This window comes from Aedes albopictus, chromosome 3, assembly GCF_035046485.1.
Source record: "Aedes albopictus strain Foshan chromosome 3, AalbF5, whole genome shotgun sequence".
In the NCBI taxonomy this organism is placed as follows: Eukaryota; Metazoa; Arthropoda; class Insecta; order Diptera; family Culicidae; genus Aedes; species Aedes albopictus.
This window is the reverse complement of record NC_085138.1, coordinates 124,609,558-124,631,476: the sequence shown is the minus strand read 5'-3', so window position 1 is coordinate 124,631,476 and position 21,919 is coordinate 124,609,558. Positions and strand designations below refer to the sequence as shown.

The window sequence follows — 21,919 nt, the reverse complement described above, 5'->3', positions numbered from 1 at the left end:
TACTAAAATTCAAATATATTGCGTTTTTTTCAACCAATTTTAAATCTTTTTCCATAAATTAAAAGCTGAGTACAATACCATTCGATCATCTGAATGCAGGTTTTGCGTCAGATTGATGAAATTCAAGATATTGGTGTGTTTTAGGGACGATCTCCTTAAATTTTAGCAAAATTCCCAAAAATTTTTGAAGAAATGTATTTTTTTCAGTAAGAAAAAACCAATTTAAAAATTCTTTCTCGACGTTTATTTGACATATCATATGTAGGCGAGTTACAGTAAAAATTTCAGCTCAATCGGAGCATTGATTACGGAGAATGAGATGTTTGAAGTGAGCGACTTTGCTTAAAAATAGAACAAAAATCGATTTCAAATCATCAACCTTGTATGGAAAGTCGGAAAAATTTCCGCTCTACTGTAATTTTTTTCCTTCGCGTTTTCGAACTCAGGGCATGATTCTACACTAAAAATGATCATCAGCTTACCAAGTTCAAAAATGCTGTAAACTAGTGTAATTGATGATCAATCCAACCCAGCTGCAGTAATGTTTTCTGTGGGGATTTTGGATGAGTAGGGGGAAATGAAGAAACAAATCAAATGCATAAATTTGTAAACAGGAGCATAGGCTCTGTAAGAGAGAGACAATATGTGTTGTCAAATGCATAACATATCTCCCAACCTTTTTGCTCTTAGCATTTAAAGAGCAGTTGAAAAGCATTCTGGTTGCTTCCAAGTGAAAACACCTCAAGCAGTTGAAATGCTAAATAACAGCCAAAAGCTTTTTAGTAGCACAGCTTATGCTAACTCAAGGCAGTTATGCATTCGAACTGCTTATGTAGGGCAACAAGCAGTTCGAATGCATAATACGGGCTGATGTACGGCTTATTCAAATGCTTAGTGGTTACCTGGGTAGTGATTATGGTTATTATTATTTTTGGCTATTGACTTACATTCGTTTTTGTGTTAAATTTGTCCATTTACTAAATATAATCACTGTTTTAATTTTTGCACTTTTGGAAACAGTCTTAATGGAACACAGTATCGACTACCAACACAAATTTAATCTCGATAAGACTAAAATTATAGACAGAAGTACCAACACAAACACATTAGGCTTTTTAGAGATGTGCCACATCTACAATACCCAAAACACCGTAAACAGAAGAGTAGACACACAAGGACTGAATTCAACGTACGCAGCTATTTTACACACAATCAAATCTCGAACCTATAATTCCACAACAATAACGCATAACCATGAAAATAGTCAAGACTCAAACCATACACACAACCTATCCTAGTAAAAATAACCCTACAGTTAAAGAAAATAGCTACTCCATCCAAAAGTGCAAAAATTAAAACAGTGATTAAATTTAGTAAATGGACAAATTTAACACAAAAACGAATGTAAGTCAATAGCCAAAAATAATATTAACCATAATCACTAAAAATTCCAAAATTACACAGCATATGTACAACCTACCACAACATAACACGACAACACTATTAGCAAAGACATTAGACGGTGAACGATATTCATGATTTGTAGGTATAGATTCTAAGTTATTGTACAAAACAACATTTAAAATAAACCCTCCCAGTTCCCCTGAAGAAGGCACCAACAATTGCCGAAACGTAGGGACGAATCCTAAACGGTCGTTCTAGAGAACTTTAGACTGCAAAGCCGAACTCCCACCAATCGTTACATCCAAACAGTCGAACCCTCGAACATCCAAAAAAAAAAATAAATAAATAAATAAATAAATAAATAAATAAATAAATAAATAAATAAATAAATAAATAAATAAATAAATAAATAAATAAATAAATAAATTTATGGAATTTCTTCCACGATATCACCTGGATGCATTACGGATTCTTTTCGTAAGTTATCTCGAGAATCCTCCTCCTTCTTTGGGTATTCTTATCGAGATTTATTGAAGGTTTTTTTCTCGGTACTTTTTTTTTAGCATTCCTCTTGGTATTTCTACAGGGATACATACAAGTTTTTTCTAGCATTTTCTCCAGGAATTCTCTTGAATGCTTTCAAGACATTCTGAAGTTCTAGCGGTGTTAATCCTGGAATTTTTTGCAAGGGTGTTTTTCAGGGAACCTAAGCAGATTTTCATCACTTATTCGTTTATTTTGGAGGCTCGCTCCTCAGTAGATTCTTCTCGTATTTTTTCCATTATTCCTTCTGAAGTATCCTACACAGATTAAATTTGAGATTCCTCAAGGGGTTCTTTCAAGGAATCTGTGCGCTTTAGGTTTATTGCGAGCAAGCGGGAGCTGCGGGAATGCACTACTGCTTTGTACTTTGACATTGCTGCACGAGGAAATACGACACGGGTGACTATGATACGTGACGCCTACTAGATTGCTTGATGTGCTATGCGTCGTTGTACACTGTTCAATATGACAAAATAAATCTACTGTCACACAGATTGCTTTTAGAATATCTCCTGAGTTATCTTGAAAGATAATCTCGGAAATCCAACAGGATTTTTTTACACGATTCGTCCAAGGATCACTCCTTTTGTTCCTCCCGAGGTTTTCCTTGATTTATCCAGAAATCTCTCCTGAATACTCAGGATATTTCTTTCTTAACGGATATTCTCAGGTTTTTTTTAAAGGATTCCAGCACAAGCTACTCATGTGGTTCTATCAGGCATCTTGTCAGACTCTGCCAGAGTCCAGATTTTTTTTTAAATTCTCCGGATTCAGGAGTTTTTTCTTCCGATTTTTTGTTCGGTTTTGTCCAGGGCTTCCTTTTGGCAGCCATTCAGCGGTATTTCCGGAATGCCGCATGATTTTTTTTCTGGGAATCTGCGATTCTCTTAATGTCGTAATATCAAGATGGAGAAGTTAAACAAAAAGTAAAGGTATCAACAATCCAATTCTACTATTGTGGACTGTTTTTCTACCTATCAAGTCTTAGAGGGTGACAAAATCGGGTCGAGAATGTAGCTTGACACAAAATCGTAGAAATTCCTTGTATGAGTTCTAAATCTGAAATCACTAGTTCAATTCTTTTCTTAGGGAATCCATGTTATAGATCCTACAGAAACCTTTTAGAAATTACAAATTGAACAAGAAAATACCGATGAAAAAAATCCTGAAAAGTTGGTGAATTGCTGAACACACTGTCTGTGGTATTCCCAAAGAAGCTAATAAAAAACTTCTTGGGAAAATTCCCGGGAGACATTCTTTATAAATCCTTCCTAATCTCTGGCGGTTTTTTTGAACATATTTTGGAAGAAATTTTGGTGGAATTCTCGGGTGTAGTCTTGTGGCAGATTTCGGAGGTACTAGTGGAGAAACTTCTTAAGGAGTTCTCGATTGAATTGAACGTATTTTCTTAAGACAATATCGTTAAACGTTTACGTTAATGTTGTTGGATTTCTTAACAGAATCTCGTGGAAGAACTTCCACAGGAAATCCTGAAGAAATTCTTGTTAAAACTGTTGATGTAAATACCGGTGGTAGTCCGGAAGAAAATCCCATGCCATGTGTGAATCAATCTCAAACTCTACATTTTTCTGTTTACAAAATTGCTTCCAGTCCATCGATTAGTTTTGCATTGAATTATGGAATAGAAATTGATTATGTTCAAACTCTGTCAACTGATTTTTAGACTTTAGATAATATGTATGTTCATGTTTGTCCCACATAATTCACTCCAAAAGAAAACAAACAGTATTATATGAGCAAGTCACTCTCATTCCCGCACACCCGAACACAAAAACCATCCGCTCCACACAGCCCGAGCCGATTCAGCTTGCGCACATTATTGCATGAATCTGGTTTGCTGCGGCTGCCCAGTTCCCACCACCCCCTGAACACCGCTAGCGCTCGCAACCCACAGCAGCCCCATCCACCCAGACCCAGCGCTCCCGCCCGGGAGAGATGTTAACTCGAAGCTCCGCCAACATGCAGACACGAACCCATCCGGCAGCAGCAGCCCGGAGAAAGAAGAAAGCCATTTCTTCGGAAGACTCTCTTGGCGTGCGTGCGCGGGTTCGCTCTCGCTCGACACTGATCGCCGCGCTCTTGCGCTGTTCCCTCTGCTTCCTGTGCCGCTTCGCTTGCGTGGAACGTGGAAGCTTTTGCCAATGCTGGATGGCTGGATGGAATCTGAAGTTCAGGGTGAGAGACCGATCGACTCGCGCGGTAAAAGAGAGTGAGAAAGAGTAAACACAGAGACCCCCAGACCGACCGACCGACTGCGCCGGTTCTTCGCCTTGCGGGCGGGTATTGGTTCGATCGAACGAGAATGCAAGAGAGAGTAGCAGCCGGGCGGAGGAACGGAGGTTGATGATCATAGTTTTGTGGGTCTGTCAGCCAGTTTGTTGTCGATCGTTGCTCTATGCGTTTGTGCGCGCGCGCCCAGTGTTGCTAGACGACGTCCGCGTGGCCTGCCCGAGTCGTAGCCTGCTCCTTCCGCGTAACGTGAGCGTGTGGTCTGGATTAAGCGGGGGGTGCGCGAGGTCCTGAATTCCTGAAGGATTCTATGGGGTGGTTAGCCCCGGCAGTGGATTGAGATTTGGGTGCGATCGATCGAAGAAAACTTGGATTGTGTGTGGAGAACGGTTCGCAGCAGCTTGAAGTAACCCAGTTTTCCGTTGACCTACTTTGGAACCTGTTCATGTGCGAGGTGCGACCCGTGAAGAATGGGATAGTTGGAGCTGTGGAGTCGAGATTGACCCAGTGAAGTGAGATCGATAAGATTCCGGAGGTTTTGATAAAAAGATACTGACCTCAGTGAGGAGTGAAGATACGAAGTGGCAGTGGGCAGTGATTTCAGGAATGCTCAGGAAGATTTAGTAGGTCAATACAGAATTCGGCAGGTGTTGATCAGTAGAATAAACATCTGAGTAACCGCAAGTGGAGCGAGAACTTGGATAATTTCCGAGTGGTGAAACGATTGATGTGTGTAGAAGAAAAAGCTCTATGGAAAGGTGTCAAGTCGCAGTGGTGGAAGAAAACTTGAAAACTATCTCACTCTAGTTGGTTGACCTAGATTTTAGTCGAACGAGTGGAACCGGAGTCTCTCAGCTCAGCACGCAGCGACGTCATCACGGGTTGGATTAGTGGAAGCAGCCGTTGATCAGCCTTGATCGTGATTTTCATTCATTGAGAGCCAGTCGCGGCTCGTATCGGGAGAGAAATTGAGAGAAGTGGAAGAAAGTTTCCATGCTGCGTAGTGTGTAGTGTGCGGTATCCCAACAGGGCTGGTACGTTGCGTGTGAAACACATATTTTGAATTCGCTACCTTTCCGACACGGCGCATAAGTGACACATAGGGTGAGCGAAAATAAAAACCGAAGGCAGTGTCAAAACGAAGAACCCAATAATGACAACAACTACGGCAGTGGCGGCAGAACCAGCAGTGTGTCGTTGGTAATGCATTTATGAATGCAGATGACCCGGATATTAAAAATACTGAGACTACACGCCATTGCTGCGATTTACATTTAATTGTGTCAAAGCTGTCCGACGTGCTGCGCTTCCGTGGGGATATGTGTTAATTAGATTTGCGCACAGAGAGCAAAGAAGAAAGATCGTGCAAAGAGGAATCGCCGACAGAGCCGTGAGAGAGAGCCGTAGGCTGTGAGTGAAAATAGAAAAAAAAAAACGTACACGAGCAGTGATCTGATTAAGAACCGCACCCCGCACCTTTCGATTGGTGGATCCTGCGCTTACGGCAAAGCGGTGCGATGAGAGAAAAGTGGTGAAATTGGTGAAAGAGAATGAGAAAAATTAAAATGTATTGAGGTGAACCTAATGAGAGCAAAACAACTAACCAGTGTGAACCGTGTGACAACAGTGATCTAGATCGAATGGATCGATAGATATTTATGTGTGTTATGCATGAATGATAAGCTACCCGTAAACAACCGAAAGTGAAAAGTGATAAATTGTGACGAGAAAACTTCCTGGATACAAGTGTTGCCAACCGATGCTGGAGTTAAACCGCCCGACAACATCTTGTACATAAATAGGCTAAATTTGGACATCCCCGAAAAATATTTCTGTGGTTTCCCCAAATTTTCAACGCCTGTTTCTTCTACCTGTTGGATCGATTGACTTTCGGCCTAGTAGAGGATCCCTCTTTCAGTATTAGTCTATCCATAGAGTCCCAGTGAGTATCAGAGTTGACCTTCGTAACCATCGTGTCTAACCCCTTTCCTCACGTTGGAAACACCCCAAATTTACTAACGCTTCCATTTTTCCACCCGCGACTAACCTCAAACTAACATAAACCGGCTTCCACTCAGAATAACCTCGAATCACACCCATGTAAATGTTTCTCGGGGATGCTACTCGCTTGTACTAGTGTGACACCCAAACGCTCAAACTCAAATTTGCACCGAACTGTCCGACCAGCACCCGTGACAAGTGATTTAGGATTTTGACCTGACCTCGCCCCTCAGCCGGACGAAACACCTGTTGAAGCGGTTAAGGCAGCACGCGGCCGGCAGCACACCTCCTTGCCTGAAAAGGTCGCCGAACTGAGTCGACCGATTGGTCGATTGATCGATCGACTGACTGACGACCGTAGTCGCCGTCAACCTGCTCTGCTACTACCGACCGACGACCACCCTTCATTATGCAAGTATATTCTATTGCCTGCCGTTCGTTCTGCTGTGCGGTGGTGGTGCTTGGGCTAGGTTAGTTTATGCGGAATTGACATGACCTAATGAATCTCGGACTTACCTGTGTGTCTGTCCACGGCGCGGCGTCCATCGTCGTTCGCCGTGTTGTTGGTGGTGATGACGAAGGAATTTCAATCGCGCAATGAGTAACCGGCCGCGGCTATCTTGCTGAGGAGTGAAAAACATTCCAATTTATTGCCTATCATATTCGGTAGCTGTGCGGTATGAGAAATCTGATGTATGTAAGCAAATGTTACACAACTTGGAAGCTGCGTCACGGTGACACTAGGAGAAATAATGGTCTTTTAGTGAATCATCATGCATCATCGAGACTTGTTGTGAGATGATTCCGAAATACTTTTCATATTACTTTATCGAATTGGCAATATCCGTAAAGTACAATGATTCAGACTGCATTAGTAATATGAATTGACGTATATGTTAAGTTGTGGTTTAAAATTGTTTTAAAATATGTTATGCCAAATCAAGAGACTTGAATGCAAGACGGAAGCGAAAAGGCACAAACTTGATGTAATCGATAACTACAGAACTATTCAGAAAGTACTTTTTCTCTAGTTGTGAAGTTCATCAGTTGGTTGAGCATTGTGAAGTAAAATGGACTATTAAGTGTTATTAAGTGTTTGATGATTGGTGAGATTTTATACTTGCTTTTTTATATTCTTGTTACGATTAAGGCTCCAATGAGAATTGCATATTATCCAAAACTGTGACGAAAAAGCGAACAAAACCACCTGATTGTAATAATTGACTAAATAAACAATCGGAAGTTCTTATTTTCTTCGATTTGTGGATCATTTTTTGAAAATGTGCTTTTTTAGTTCTGGAGCATTTGCCTTTCTCAATTGAGACTTAAACATGTAATTGTTCCACTGGAATCGTACCAGTAACGACCCTAGGGGAGACTGGGGAGACTTGATCCCTTTTTCTTAATTTACCTGAAATTTTAAGAAAAAACAAAAAACTAGATCCGGTTTCCGTACAAAATGACAGGTAAACATCTATTGCAAGTTAATACACAACAGAAGGGCTTTAAATTATTGTAAAAGTTTTAACTGTGTTTTTATGGAGGCATGTTTTATGATGTATTTTTCAAAAATGGGTGAAACTTGATCCCCCTTTGAACACATGGTTTATTTAAAGGGAAAACAATTCCAGAGTCTTTCCATTTATTTTCTTTTCGTGTTTTCTTGTATTTTCGGTGAATATGGAGTGTTTGAAATTGCAAGATTTCCTTAAATTTTTAAGGATATGCCGTATTTTCAAAATGGGGAGACTTGATCCCCCTTTTCTTGGTTTGTACTAAAGTTATAATAAATCTGACACATTTTATGGTTGAATAGACTAGAATTCCAAGTAAATAGAGGCTTCCGGATAGAGTTTTATTTTTCACATGTATGATGTGTGTGTAATCCTCGAGGGATCAAGTCTCCCCATGTCACTGTTGTGTATACTAAGCTGAATTAATGAAAATATGTTAACAACAGCCTTATTTGGATAAATAAGTTTGAAAGTATTTTATTCAAACTATGTGCTGTGAAATTTTGACACGATTTGGTTCAATTTTCACAAAGTTATTGAGATTTTTCGGAATCGCCTAAAAGATTTCTGAAGGGTTGAAAACAAACCACCAGCCGTTAAAAATAATGCAATGTGCAATCGGTATCACTTGCAGCCAAAACATAGTCGTTTGTCCAGGAGTAGTTTTGGAAAAATTATGCTAGAAGAAAAATGTTTTTGATTCCGAGCAAATATGGGGGGAACAAGTCTCCCAAGGGATCAAGTATCTTAAATCTCCCCTATTGCTCCATGAGTTTATATCATGGTACGTGTACTGTACATAAAAAGTAAAAATGATCCTTAGAGAAATCATATATTCCAATTGACTCAGATGAACGTATTGATTAAAGTTGTCTTTCAAGAGCCTGTAGATTGTGGTTCCCAGCATTTTGATGCATTTTGCTCGGAAGTGTTGGCTCGATTTCCCTCTCGAAGACAGTATGTCAACCGACAGCATAGACTTTATTTTTCATATAGAATAGACGGCATTGGAAAGATGTAAGTTTGTCTCCAAAAAAATCTATTTTTCTCGTGAACACGCACGATGGATGATGGATGATAAACAGTATTAGTGTAAAGAGGATGGTAAAATTTATATCAATGAACATCATATTTTTACGCATTACTCTTTTGGAGATATAATGCAAATTGCCTAACAAGATTAATGGCAAGATCCTCAAACGATGTGTATTGGTATATTACAAATTCCGTGCCAGACTTCTAATTAATAACTGGAACATTCACGCACGGAGAATTTCAATAAATTTCTGATTTCCTTGTATTTCTCTCCTTATAATTTTTGAGTGTAGAATTAGCAACTAGTTAAAATACACAAAAATAAAAAAAAAATAAAAATCCTTATAATTTTGGGAGATCTGTAGTACATTTCCAACGGGATTATTACCGAACTAATGGAGGATTTCAGGCAAAATTGCAAGGAAGATTTTTGGTAGATACCGTAAACCGGGGTCAAATTGATCATTCTACTAGGAACTCTTAAACGTCGTAATGATCTTAAACTTAGATGTCTAAGGATGAGTGAAGACTTTATTTTTTTTATAAAACAATAGTTTTGCTTTATTTGTTTAGGAATTTACAATGTATTTCTCATTTAGCTGAAATCATTGCTACTAAACAATCGATTGCTAATAGGACTTCCCGTAAATTATCTGCTTTAACATTTTTTGGAGCCTTGTTTGGGAAGTTATGTAGCTGATGAGAGCATGAAATAGTTAAAACAAAAGTTCATTTTATGATGAAATAGTAATTTATTGTGACAAAAATCACTTATTTTAGGCGTTCAGGCGTTTAAGGGGAAATTTCAAAATTTAATTTTGCATTTGAAGTATTAAACTCACTAGTTGTAAGATTTTAAACGCTTTATTCGGTTTAGGAAGCGCAAAACTAAGCGAAGAAGGGAATTTTCCTTTCCAACCGATGCTTAATTGTATACTGATTAATTTCGCCCCAAAGTGGCACTTCCAATTTTTTGATATTTGGAGTTATTTAACTTAAAGTTTGATTTTGTTGAACAAAATTCTGTCACATGGTTTCATGGAGATCCTCTGGGTACTGGTTTTACAGAAACTCTTTTGGCAATATTTGTATGACCACTGATGTTATCCGCAAAAGTTGTTTTAATGTGATCAATTTGACCCCGGATTACGGTGCTTCACGGTAAATGCATAGAAATTTAAAATGGTTTGTTCATAAAATTATACCTATCTCTTTTTTTTTTTGATAATTCGTTGCGTAAAACTAAGCCATCTTCTAAGATAATCTCCTAAGATAATTAATGCCCAATCAGCACACAAGTCACCAAGGAGTGTCGACAGCGCAGGTTTTTGGTTGTATAGGAGCTACATTCATTTAATTCTAACTCAAAGGCAGAATAACTTGAAAATGACTCGTCATGTCAACCAAAAACCTGCGCTGTTGACACTCTTTTGTAACTGCATGGACATGATGGATTGGTTTTATAAGTTATACAAAGCCGATACAAATATTTATTTCACTTTTTGTCCCACCACTCTTTGACTGGTCGAGGAGGGGGGATAAAAATAATAAAGCATTTAATTTAAAAAATATTCAAAACAAAGAATTTTTAGCAAGACCCGATATTTTGGTAAATATTGTTTTTATCTGCCCCCTCAAAATGCAAATTTCAGCCAAAAAAAAATAGAGGGGGGAGACAAAAAGTCAAAATCAAATTTGTATCAGCCTTAATTAATACTCATCTTCTTTATCAAATATGTATACGATATGCCTATGAAAACCTGAATTCTGTTCTGGGCTTGAGTAACAAAAATGCTTGGTAAAATTGTTCGAACGTGATCGATAATGCCACATCAACTTATTTGAGTTGAATAATAAATGTTTTTATGCAATTCAGTATCATAACTTATATTTTATATAACTCATTTTGATATCATAATGGCCAATTTTTCCGAACTGGTTCATTACGCAACTGAATTGAGTTGCATAATGAAAAAATAGTTGTATAATGTTTATAATGCAACCCATTTGAGTTGCATTATGAACATTATGCAACTAAAATGGGTTGCATTATGAAAAAAAAAAAACATTGCATAAAACTTTGTATGGAACTCGTTGCAAAACTCGATTTTTTCAGCACTCTTTGTATTTATCCAACTCGGCAAGCCTCGTTGGATAAATGTACAACTCGTGCTGAAAAACTCAACTTTTTGCAACTCGTTACATAAATAACTATTATGCGTTAAGCAAATCAATATTCCAGTTTTTATTTTCTCTTTTCAAGATTATTACATGATATACAGGGGGTGGCCAAAATGTTTGGAATAGGCAAATTTTTTTCTTCCACAAAAAAAAATCAACATGCTGTAACTTTTCATAGAGTGCATCAAAAATCTTAAATTTTGACTGTTTGTCAACCTATTATATGTGCATCTTCGGTACAAATTTGGGCTGGATTGAATAATGTTTCGCAAAGTTAGAACCCGTCGGGTAAAGCACTATTTTTTAGACAACTCATTTTTGGGCTGTCATATCTCGGAAACGAGTGAACCGAATTGAATGAAATTTTGAACGTACACTAACAATATGTAAATGCTTCATAAACTATTAAAACATAGGTACTTTTTATACGTTGAAAAAAATTACCATGTATTAACGCTTTTTTGGATTTTCTCGAAAAAATGTATTATTTTTACATCAATGTCAATAAATTTTTGTGTTGATATCCAAAGATTTTCCACTTCTGTTCTCAAGTTATCTCTAATCAGATATATAAGAGCCTATTAAGATTGAAGGAAGAATACATTTAGTAATTTTTGTGTGGTATAATAAATTTGACTTATTTTCCTCTATAAGGGTAAAAAATTCAACCCGGTATAACTTAATTCCCTTTATGAGTTTCTATTGTACACTTATAATGTTTCTAATGTTATGAGTTTATAAACTTCACTAAATTTCCTTGTAATATTTCTTTTAGAGCTAGAAAACCTTCGTAGGGATCTCTTTACTTCATCGAATTTTTCGTTATATATTTGTTTTATTCAAATGCTCACAACTTTTTATACGTGAATCCATTTTGCAAAATAAAAATAGCCCTGCGTTACCGGTATATTGGAAATTGATCTGAAAATCGATTGGAAATTTATCATAATTTGATCAGTGAAAGTGCCAAGTGTTCTCAACTTCTTAAAACTCTCTTATTTTAATATTTTTAAACAGGACTGTTGCGTCAAAGCAGCATCGGCTCAGAGCCCTATCACATTGAAATACTTCATAACAATAGAAGATAACTCTCGATCGAAGTGGTAGCAATATAATCCACAAGTACAACCTACACATCTACTATTGTGCGATAGTTCATTAGTGATATGTCAAATGTGAATACCATTGTTTATGTAAAACTAGAATGATTTAGCTATCTATATACTATATACTTTGTAGTAATTCGTTGACCGTCCAGGAGGGCTGATGCCTCTCGGAGGTAATATTAAACCGTGTATAATAGTGAATCATATCGTTTCTGGACTCCTTCTTTTGCTGATACCCGCCAAGCTACAAAACACCACAACATAGGGTTGAATCCTGGCCAAAAAAGGACCTTTAAAACTACATAAGTAGTAAAGCTCCCATGCATTTTTCGTTCAATGGATGCGCTTTCAATTGTGGCTCGAGCAACATGTCGACAGTATTTTAGCTTTTCTACAAGTCTTAAACAGTTGTCACAAACATGCTGTTATGCTTAAATATAGCATTTAACAAAGTTTGTTCCGAACTTCACTGTAGGTTCTTTTGAGAACCCCTTCTATCCAAAAATAAAAGTTGAAGATGATGTGATTTTAAAAACAAATTTATAACGGCTCTCTTGTTCGAATGCTGAACGATAGTTACTTGTCGAGGTCACGATAAAAGTTTATTCTATCATGTTTTGTCACTACAAGAGCTATTATAAAATCTGTCTATTTCCACTAGATAACTTTCCCCTACTACATGATAACTCACCTTTTTGACCCTGCAAAATTGATGTTTTTATTCGTCCGCAATTGAAACTATCTATTATTCTCAATTTTGTGAGTAAGCATTGAGTTATCTATTATTCTCAATTTTGTGAGTAAGCAAAAAGATTTTCAGTGAAAAATTGAAGTAATAACGTGATTTCCATTGTTTTTGGATGAATTCGATTTTGGTAAACACGACAACTGTCAAACTTGCTGATTGCTTCTTTGCTACCATAAAAGACGAAAAATAACTAAATGGTCTTCAATCGACATTTGTGAAAGCACTTGTGCACACATGAATGCTTTATCGCAGCAAAGTGCTCTAGTTCGTAACTTTGATAGAGGAATAGTTTTGCTCAACGAAAGTTGAAAATTTTTGATGATGATTGCTTACCTCTGTTTTTCGAATATAGGGCACTGCATGAAATTCTCTCCTTCTCTTTCCCTCTTACATAATTTTTGTAAACAACAAGGCCAAGGAACGTCAAAATCCCATACAAAATCAAAACAGTGCAGTGCCCTATGTGCCGTTTTTCAGGAACCATTATGTTTTATTTATTTGATGTTTAGTAGGCTGCGGCTTATTTTTCAAAAGTTGTTGAAACCTGAGACGAGACTCGCGAAGAGGACAAAAAGCAACGTCAAGTGCAGCCCAACTGAGCTGTCAGTTGTAGCCCGTTTGATTACGTTACCTAAAACGAGTAAAGTATTGCTATCCGAGATAAATTCTGAAGCCAAAATTCACTCCGAGCAGCATTTTCTTCCTCTGTACTGTCAAAAATAAATTGAAAACAAAGTATTCCAATGATTACTTTGCTTGGCGATTGTTGGCGATGCAAAATTTCACCTCAACATGATTTTGTGCGTGAATGGGATTCAATCACACTGCATGTGAGGTGATGCGGTCACGTACGTGTTTGAACCACCAGCACCAAACATAATGTCAACACAGATAGGAAGAAGAAGAAAATAACAAAGTGGAGAAAAAGAAGACCGTCTTCGCGAGTCTCGTCTCAGGTTGAAACCTGTAATTCGTAAGCTCTTCTGGATTCAAATAACATAGGGTAAACAGGTATAATATGCCCCCCTAAGCAGAAATGGCAATATATCTAAAACTTGCACCTTATTCCATCTATTGTCCACTGCAAATCGTTGTTCCTAAAGTTAGTGAAGTGTTGCATGCATACTTTGCCTTTGGAGGAGCGGCTGTGGAAGCTTTGAAACGTTTTTCGAAAACGTTCCAAAATTTGCCTTATCAAAACAAACGGGGCAATACGCCCCATCAAAAGAAAAACCTCCAGCTCCGTGATAAAACTGTTCCAGGGAATAATTCCACTTCATGCTTATCCTAGGAGGGTCTTTTAACAAGTGTTTAACTGTATAAAAGTTGCAAAATAACACAAGCGAACAGAGCTAGCTTCGTTTACAATGATGTCAGTTTACAAGAGGTAAAATATTACGCCAAAAGCCTCGATTTCAGACTTTTTGATATTTTTGTTGCTTTTCTGTACCAATTAACTAACGGATCCGCTTGATGGCAATTATTCTTCAATATTCAAGATTTCGAATCGGTCACGCATGCGAAAAGCGCATGAATCGATAGAAAATGAAGGGGGGCGTTTTGCCCCGGTGGGGCGCATTATACCCTTTTACCCTAAATAGAGAAACCTCTGAGTATGAGCCAAAAATATTGAGATTTAGAGGTGACGCAATCGCCTCAAAGTTAAATTTTTTTATTTTGTTCTTCTTTTTACAAAAAAAAAGTAATTTTGGAGTCCAATAACTTTTCAACCGGTTGACCAATTTCAAATTTTTCAGCTTTCTTTTGTAGATATTGCTGTTGCCTATCTTTGTCCCAAACAAACTATTCATCAAAGTAGTCATTTTTATGATAACTGCCAAAATATGCCTTAAAATTTGTTTTTTCATGCAAAATTGGAGTTTCTGACGATTACTTGCAATTTTTTACTCTAAACCAGATACTTAGCGTCATATTGAGGGATATGGAGCACATTGGAGGATTTTTTTTTATTTTTTTTTTTCTCGCATTTAGGACATGAAAATATTTTTTGATTCAGAACACTCCAAAAACTGTAGTTTCAGGTTTCTATGTGATTATTTAGAATACATTTTTCACTTTTAGCTCGAAACTAAGCATGAAAACAATTAAAATTTTGCCAACATTCTGATTTTTCCAATAAAATACGTGTTTTTGAACGGTTTTTGGTATTTATTCATTTTTAAACGAATTTTAAAGGTACAGTTTATTCACAGCTATCTTGGGCAATAAAAATACCTGCAAGAGTAAGCTAAACAAATTGAAATTGGTCAAACGATCAAAAAGTTATAGGACTCTGAAGCTCAAAATGTTTGTAAATAGAAAAAAAAAAACAAATTAGATCTTTAAAAACTCATATTTTGCGTGACTTAGGAAAAAAAAATTCTTTCGAAATTTAATTTAAGAGAAATTTATAAAAAAAAGCTTGAAAATCGGTTGAAAATTGAAAAAGTTATGGTACTTGATGTGAAAAAACCTTTTTATTATTCGAAAATTCAACCCAAATCTCAATAGTTTTGGCTTAAACTTAGAGGTTTCTTTTTTTGTGTCATTTTAATCCAGAAGAGCTTACGAATTCCAGGTGTCAACAACTTTTGAAAAATAAGCCGCAGCCTAATGTTTAGGTACTATGTGCGGAACGAAAAAATCATTCGATATTATATAGTGCATGAAGAATGCTTCAATGAAGAGTGCACTTAAAGCAACCCGTTATTACATTGTTTTACTTGTTCTTGGTAAACGTATTAAATTAAACGCGCCATTTTCCGAGGGGGCACTTAAATTTTGCGTTTTTTTTATCTTTTTTACAATAAATACTGTCCAGCACTTGAACTTAAGACACTGAGCGGCAAATATTTCACAACTGTTAAATAAATTTACTCTAGGTTTAACTTTTGGATTGATTGTTGTTCGATGTTTTTTTTTTTTGAAAGTATGTAGTTGTCAAACTGAATCAATGTTTATGTTACGATAACAGAAATTTTGAGATGTAGCAGCAACGCCTTGCTTTTTCTATAACGAGGAACCTACAATATGGCAGTCCTGCACACCGCCTATTTTAATTGGTAAAACTTGGCAGCTCGACTACATTTTTTAAGATTTTAATCGGTATGATTTAGTTTTTACAAAAAGAAATAACTGTAGTGTTTCTATGATATCTGAGTTGAGTTAGGTACAGTCAATGCATCTTTGAAAAATCGTAACTACTCTTATCTAATCTCATACATACGCGGAATCAACCTGGAAAGCAATCGTGTTACTTTTCTTGTCAATACTGATGCTTGCAGCATATCAGAGATATGACACATGCATCAAAGCGGCCTGGTCTACTGCGTTGTATTTACGCGCAAAGATGATTCTTCGAAATACTTGGAGTACAGAATATTTTATTTCGGCAAGGAACTTCTCGAATTTACAGGGGAGGAAGGATGCGTGGACGGTGAAGTTACCCATTTCGCACACTTTCTTCCTAATGTCTCGTTTATTTAATTTATATTTAATAAACCACCCACTGACGACCACCATTTTCAAAAACAGCAATCAAACCAAAACTCTTTTGCCTTTTTGAAATATACAAGACAAAACGAAACGCGAGGCACAGCTCTTTCAAAGCGGAGGATCTCAGCCCGGAAAGTGAAGAAAGAAAACCTTGTGGTCACTTATTACCGTCAAATAGTTTCTTTTCGGGTTAGAAAACACGCACATCTTCTCACCGGATTCTGCGTCGGATGACGATAATTTTGAAAGTTGTCGGAACGAACTTCGCGAGTTTTTTCTAAATGTGCGAAACTAAGCTTTACTTGCTGCGTAGAAAACCCGGCTCAAACAAGTACATGTTAAAACAGCAAAACTCACTGAATCACTATACATTTCTTCAAATATTAGTTTCGAAACGATCGGCCGAATCAAAAACTAAAGGTGCGATTATGAGCAATCGTAACTATTTTTAAGAGAAAATCAATACATTTTCGATATGCTTGATCCTAAAATTGGCGAAGAAGGGAAAACTTTATTCATAACATGCTTAAGCAAAGCTTGTCAATTTAAACCTATTATTTTTCTGCGTTTGTATTGTCACTCTATCACAATTCTATGTCAGACAATTTGTTGTGTTATTCGTGTAACGATCTATGATATTGATTGGTTGAAAATTTCAAATATTTGATGCAATCTAAATTCCTACCTACACTGAAATAAATTTTGTTGTTGTTTCCACCGAAACAATGGTAAAATTAAGAACTGTACCAACAATTTTCAACCGTCAACCGAATGTTTTTAGTCAACAGTAATACACGCATGGTAATATTGACAATGTTTCAGTACAATTAACAGAATTTTGCATTCGGTTGAAAATTGTTGGTACAGTTCTTAATTCTACCATGGATTCGGTGGAAACGACAACAAAATTTATTTCAGTGTATACAAAACAAGAAAATCATTCTCTAGAAACTATATAGGGGATTCTGGGGTAATACGCACCATTTAAGGAAGATGCGTCCAAATGCATATAAAAAGGCAATAATTTATTGGTTTAATGCATGTATTCATTGCATATACTTTCATTCTAAGAGAAACCAAACAAAATTTCAGCCTGAATACAGTTCAGCTCTTGAAAATAACGTTTTTTGTAAAGACTAACATTACGGCTTCGTATGTTTATGCGGGGCAGTATGCACCCTTGCTCGGGGTAAAATGCACTACAACAATGGGGCAGGATGCACTCAAACAAAGGGGCAAGACGCACCACAACATTGAGGCAAGATGCACCGTTGAGTTTAGAAATCTTTTTACTTCTTAGACAAAATGCATGTTTTATAAGGTTTTGAGACAAAAAATAGCTCAATTTAGTTTGCGATTACTTACAGAGTACTCATAGATATTATTACAGCTTGTTTTCTATAGGTGCGTTTTGCCCCAACCAATGGAGTGCATATTTCCCCAATCAATAGCAAAAAATAAAATAGTTTAAAACATATAATTTACGTAGATTACTGTTTAAGTTATTTTTCCTCTGCTTAGCATTGCCCTCAATGAATTGAATAAACACAACAGCATTAGATGTTTGGTAGGTTTTCACCATCAAATCATTCGACAAACGATCGGGAAAATTACATCAGAATCGTGCTTTTCAATTTTATTCATTTTTCTCACTAATTACGTAACGCAGAAATGTAAAATTTTCCAGATGCTCATTTTTTAAGACGTTCTATTAGACTGATAAGGTTTCAAAGCTCTAAAATCGATAATCCCTGAAAAACAAAGGGGGTGCGTTTTGCCTCGACAGTGCGTATTACCCCAGATGCCCCTACCTGGCAACAAATCCATACTCATGTTCTTTCGTCTCCTCTTTACGCTACCCAGAGAGCTTAACGCGAGAGAGCGCACGAGCCTACGGATAGAGACCGTACTTTGCGTGTCTCTATATTCTAAGCCCTGCTACGAACCGTACGTAAACTTTTCGCTTTCGAGCCCTACTTAGCAGCGACCGGTGCGGTCAGAGTGTCTGAAATCTCATGTATACATGAATGAGACAGTGTGCCATGCGCTGTTTGGAAATGCATCTCAAGAAAATTTGCGTGATTTGAGATCATAGCATGCTCATAAAAAAATGTGTGTGCGTGCCTCAATGAGACGTCTCGTGAGACTCGTCTCATTGAGACATTTGTCAGTTGAAACGAATTGCAGAGGAATTATTTTAGAGGCCCAGATATCTTGTGAACCTGATCCCATCCTAGAATTAAGGCAGAAATAGCGAGATCGATAATTATCTAGGGATTCAATATATTTATCCATGAGCGGTAATGGCGGTGGTGGTTTGGATTTTGACGTTTCTTTGGGGGTTACCGAAGTGGTTCGTAACCTCCTCACCCTTTCGCAGACCGCTCGCAAACTTGAGTTAATTGATGATCCAATGAATATTGGTTTTGGTTACATCGATTAGAAACTATGTAAGGTACACAACTCTGGGGCACTGGGTGCACACGTTCAACTTGCTTGTGTAGATCATAATGAACCCACTTTTTTTTTACAAATCCTTACCAGAATAAACCGTATTTGACACTGGGGCGACACTGAATAGCTACAGAGGAAACACAAAAACTGTTCTCGTTTCTAGTCGCTCCAGGCTCTACTTGCCAAACCAATTATGGTACATTTATGTGAAGTGAAAGAAGACGGAACCCGCCGATTTTAATCTATGAATTGAAGAACGTTAGGACCATTTCCCTTCATTCCTCCGTTGGTCAATCAAAACACGTCCACAAAATCACCAATCGCAAGCACACGAACTGACCAAACGAGTATCTACAGCACTCTTATGCAGTTTCTCGAAACATTATGAACATTGGACATATGTACTCACATAACTTGGAAAGACGCTCGTTCCAGGATTGTTCCTCTTAGGTACCACGTTTCCCGTCGTAAAACAACCTCCGGCATACTTATAACCAGAATCCTTTCCACTCCTGGAGTACGTCAACCCAATCCCAGATGAACATTATCTGTAAATGTAATCCTAGTGAAGGTTTAGCGAGTGTATCAAGTCGGCGTCGGGTAATAACAAGCTGCACTAGACCCTCCTGGAGCTTGTCTCATTGAGATGTCTCATTGAGACTCGCAATGCTAATGTGATGTGCACCAACATCGCGAGTCTCAAGCTCAAGGAAATTCCATGTACACACAGCCAACTTTTCTCAATCTCGTAATGAGATTTGTGCGTACAGATACTCTGGGTGCGGTTCGCTTCTTTGTTCGGGGCTCTACTTAACGTTAAAACGCTTGATTGAGCCCATGAGTGGGCTTGGTCTAAGAGAGATGAGTGATGCTAAAACCACAACACATTTCCACTTTCTAGTTTACGTGCCACGGCTGTAGAAGCCATCATCATTCACATGTCCAGTCAATCATATGTAATAACGAACTAAATCAATGCTTTATTACACCAACGAATCTAACCTCAAAATTACTGACAAGTCTCAGGTCACTTTGACAGATGTAACATAAGCATGCAAAGGACGGCAACAAGATCGATAAAGTAGAATGTTGGTGTAATGAAGAATAGGAAAACATGCACTGGCATACTAATTCCATGGTATCTATGATCGATTTAATTATTAGCACCTGCCGAGCTCATAGCATAACGAAGCAACTGCCGGTGTTATACTCATGCCTTAAATATATCAAAAATCTAATGCGCTTTATCTCTATAGGTTACCCTGTAGCGCGGTTCAGCACAATCGTCAACCCGAGGATCGAGGGATCGAATCCCAACTTGGCCGAAATCAGCAAAAAAAAACAGCAGCAGCAGTTCAGGACGTGCCCCAAGCCTCAAAAGTTCCACAGCAGGAGAGTGAGAAAAAAGAAGAGAAAAGGAAGCCGTAAAATAGGCAGAGGAAATATTTGTTTTTTTTTGACAAACTGGGGGATAGGAGAGATAAGCATTCAATCAGCCGTATATCTTGCCATAACTGCATTTTATTAGCACTAATGGCGCATTTACGGCAGATTAGCATTTAATGGCCTGCTGTAAAGGCGCATATGATGCCAAATTAATACCATTTAAACTGCTAATAGGTTACCTGGGCAGTATTGCAATATCCAAAATTAGGAGGAACAATAGAGTTAACCCAGAACCAATAAGTTTATGGGTACCAGTTGCATTTTCAAAAGGAGTATTTTTTCTACCGGAAAAATTCGATGTCGTTTCCGAACTCGTTAAAATTTGACAGACAAACGATAACATTTTACCGAAATTTGGTAGAATTCCGGTAAAAAACCATTACCGAAAGCTCAGCAGTTAAGATTTCGGTAAATATTACCGAACGCGACTAGCTGTGTATTTTCAGTATGAGTGTTGCAATTTGCGATTCCATATTTATGGAGGGTTGTATATATGGTACTGGTTCCCTTACATACTAAGCATGTGGCTCCCATTTTCATCCTACGAAAAACAAAGCGTTGTTAGTTTCGTTTCTCATTTTTGTAATTTTTGTTAGGAATGAGCACACATGAAAACAAAAAGAATGGAATCAATCGGTGCCGTAATCGCTTGTTTTCGAATAGGTTGAAAATAGGAGCGTGAGATTAATGATGGAGCACATACCTAAAATATTTCATTGAATTCACAGGCAAGATAGACCAACAAAAAGTGAAAAGTTAGTTCAGATTTCATTATCACGTTGAAAATATAATGTAGTCATTTGCGAAAATCGTGAAAAATTTCAATACCTCTGAAAGAATCTTAGATAGTTTTAGCTTTGCAGACGTCAAAATTTTGTAACGTCATGGTAGAATGTGTCATAACAACATTTGTTACAAGATTATCACAAAACCTTTAACAAATTTGTTCCAAAATAGAAACCAATACTTGTTATAATGTAGTTTTCATTCGAGAAGCTTACCCTATCAAAGTTTGATACAAACTTGGCCTGATCATATCCCAATTTGTAATATTTTTGTTTTAATGTGAGGGAGTGTTGTTAAATTTATTGCTATTTAAATGAACATGTAAATGCAACCTGAACATTCTACAGGATTCCTTATCAACGAAAGAAATAGGAAATTAACTGTGTTTAACGCTTCGTCATGCAGAGTAAATGGTAAATCTCTTTCAAGAGTTCCACTGGAAATTTTAACTATATTCCCTTTGGATTCAACCAGAATCTTTTCCATGGACCAAACTATCTAGTGAATGTCTCTTAATCGAATTCTCCGGGGGGATGGATGACAGAACGTTGTAAGATAAAACATCGAATGCCAAAACGTCGACAAAAAGAAACGTCGAAAGTGAAAGAATGTGATTCATTTAAAAGAATATTGAACTCATTACCCAATAAACATTTTAGCTGTACGAGAGTTGAACAAACCACTCTTAAGCAAACTTTAGCGTAAGAAACTGTTATTCAGCTAGTTCTGTTTCTTGGGTATTTGTGATAATCATTTTCAACGTTTGGCATTCGATGTATTGTCTATCCCACATCCTATATTATCCAATCTTGTTGTTCCATTACTCTGCTTAAAATTCTTGTCGGGAATTTAAAATTAAGACAGAAACTTTTTTTCCCATAATTGCTAACTTTCCGGTTTTGTTTTTGTTGATAATAATGAATTATTGATATAAAAAAACTATATGATATTGCTAT

At 37.2% G+C, this 21,919-nt stretch overlaps 1 protein-coding gene and 1 long non-coding RNA gene across 2 annotated transcripts in view; both read left to right on the top strand.

Annotated features, from left to right (window-relative positions):
• The first annotated feature begins 1,028 nt into the window (after positions 1-1,028).
• On the top strand, positions 1,029-1,736 carry LOC134290056 (uncharacterized). The gene is made up of 3 exons (XR_009998824.1): positions 1,029-1,404; positions 1,465-1,542; positions 1,599-1,736. It is a non-coding gene; the product is annotated as an uncharacterized LOC134290056 (long non-coding RNA).
• Positions 1,737-3,731: 1,995 nt separating this feature from the next.
• Positions 3,732-21,919, top strand: part of LOC109413913 (ichor) — a 169,156-nt gene continuing 150,968 nt past the window's right edge. Inside the window, exon 1 of the mRNA XM_062855594.1 lies at positions 3,732-6,139. The gene's annotated coding sequence lies outside the window, so the exon portion shown is untranslated. The remainder of the gene's footprint in view (positions 6,140-21,919) is intronic.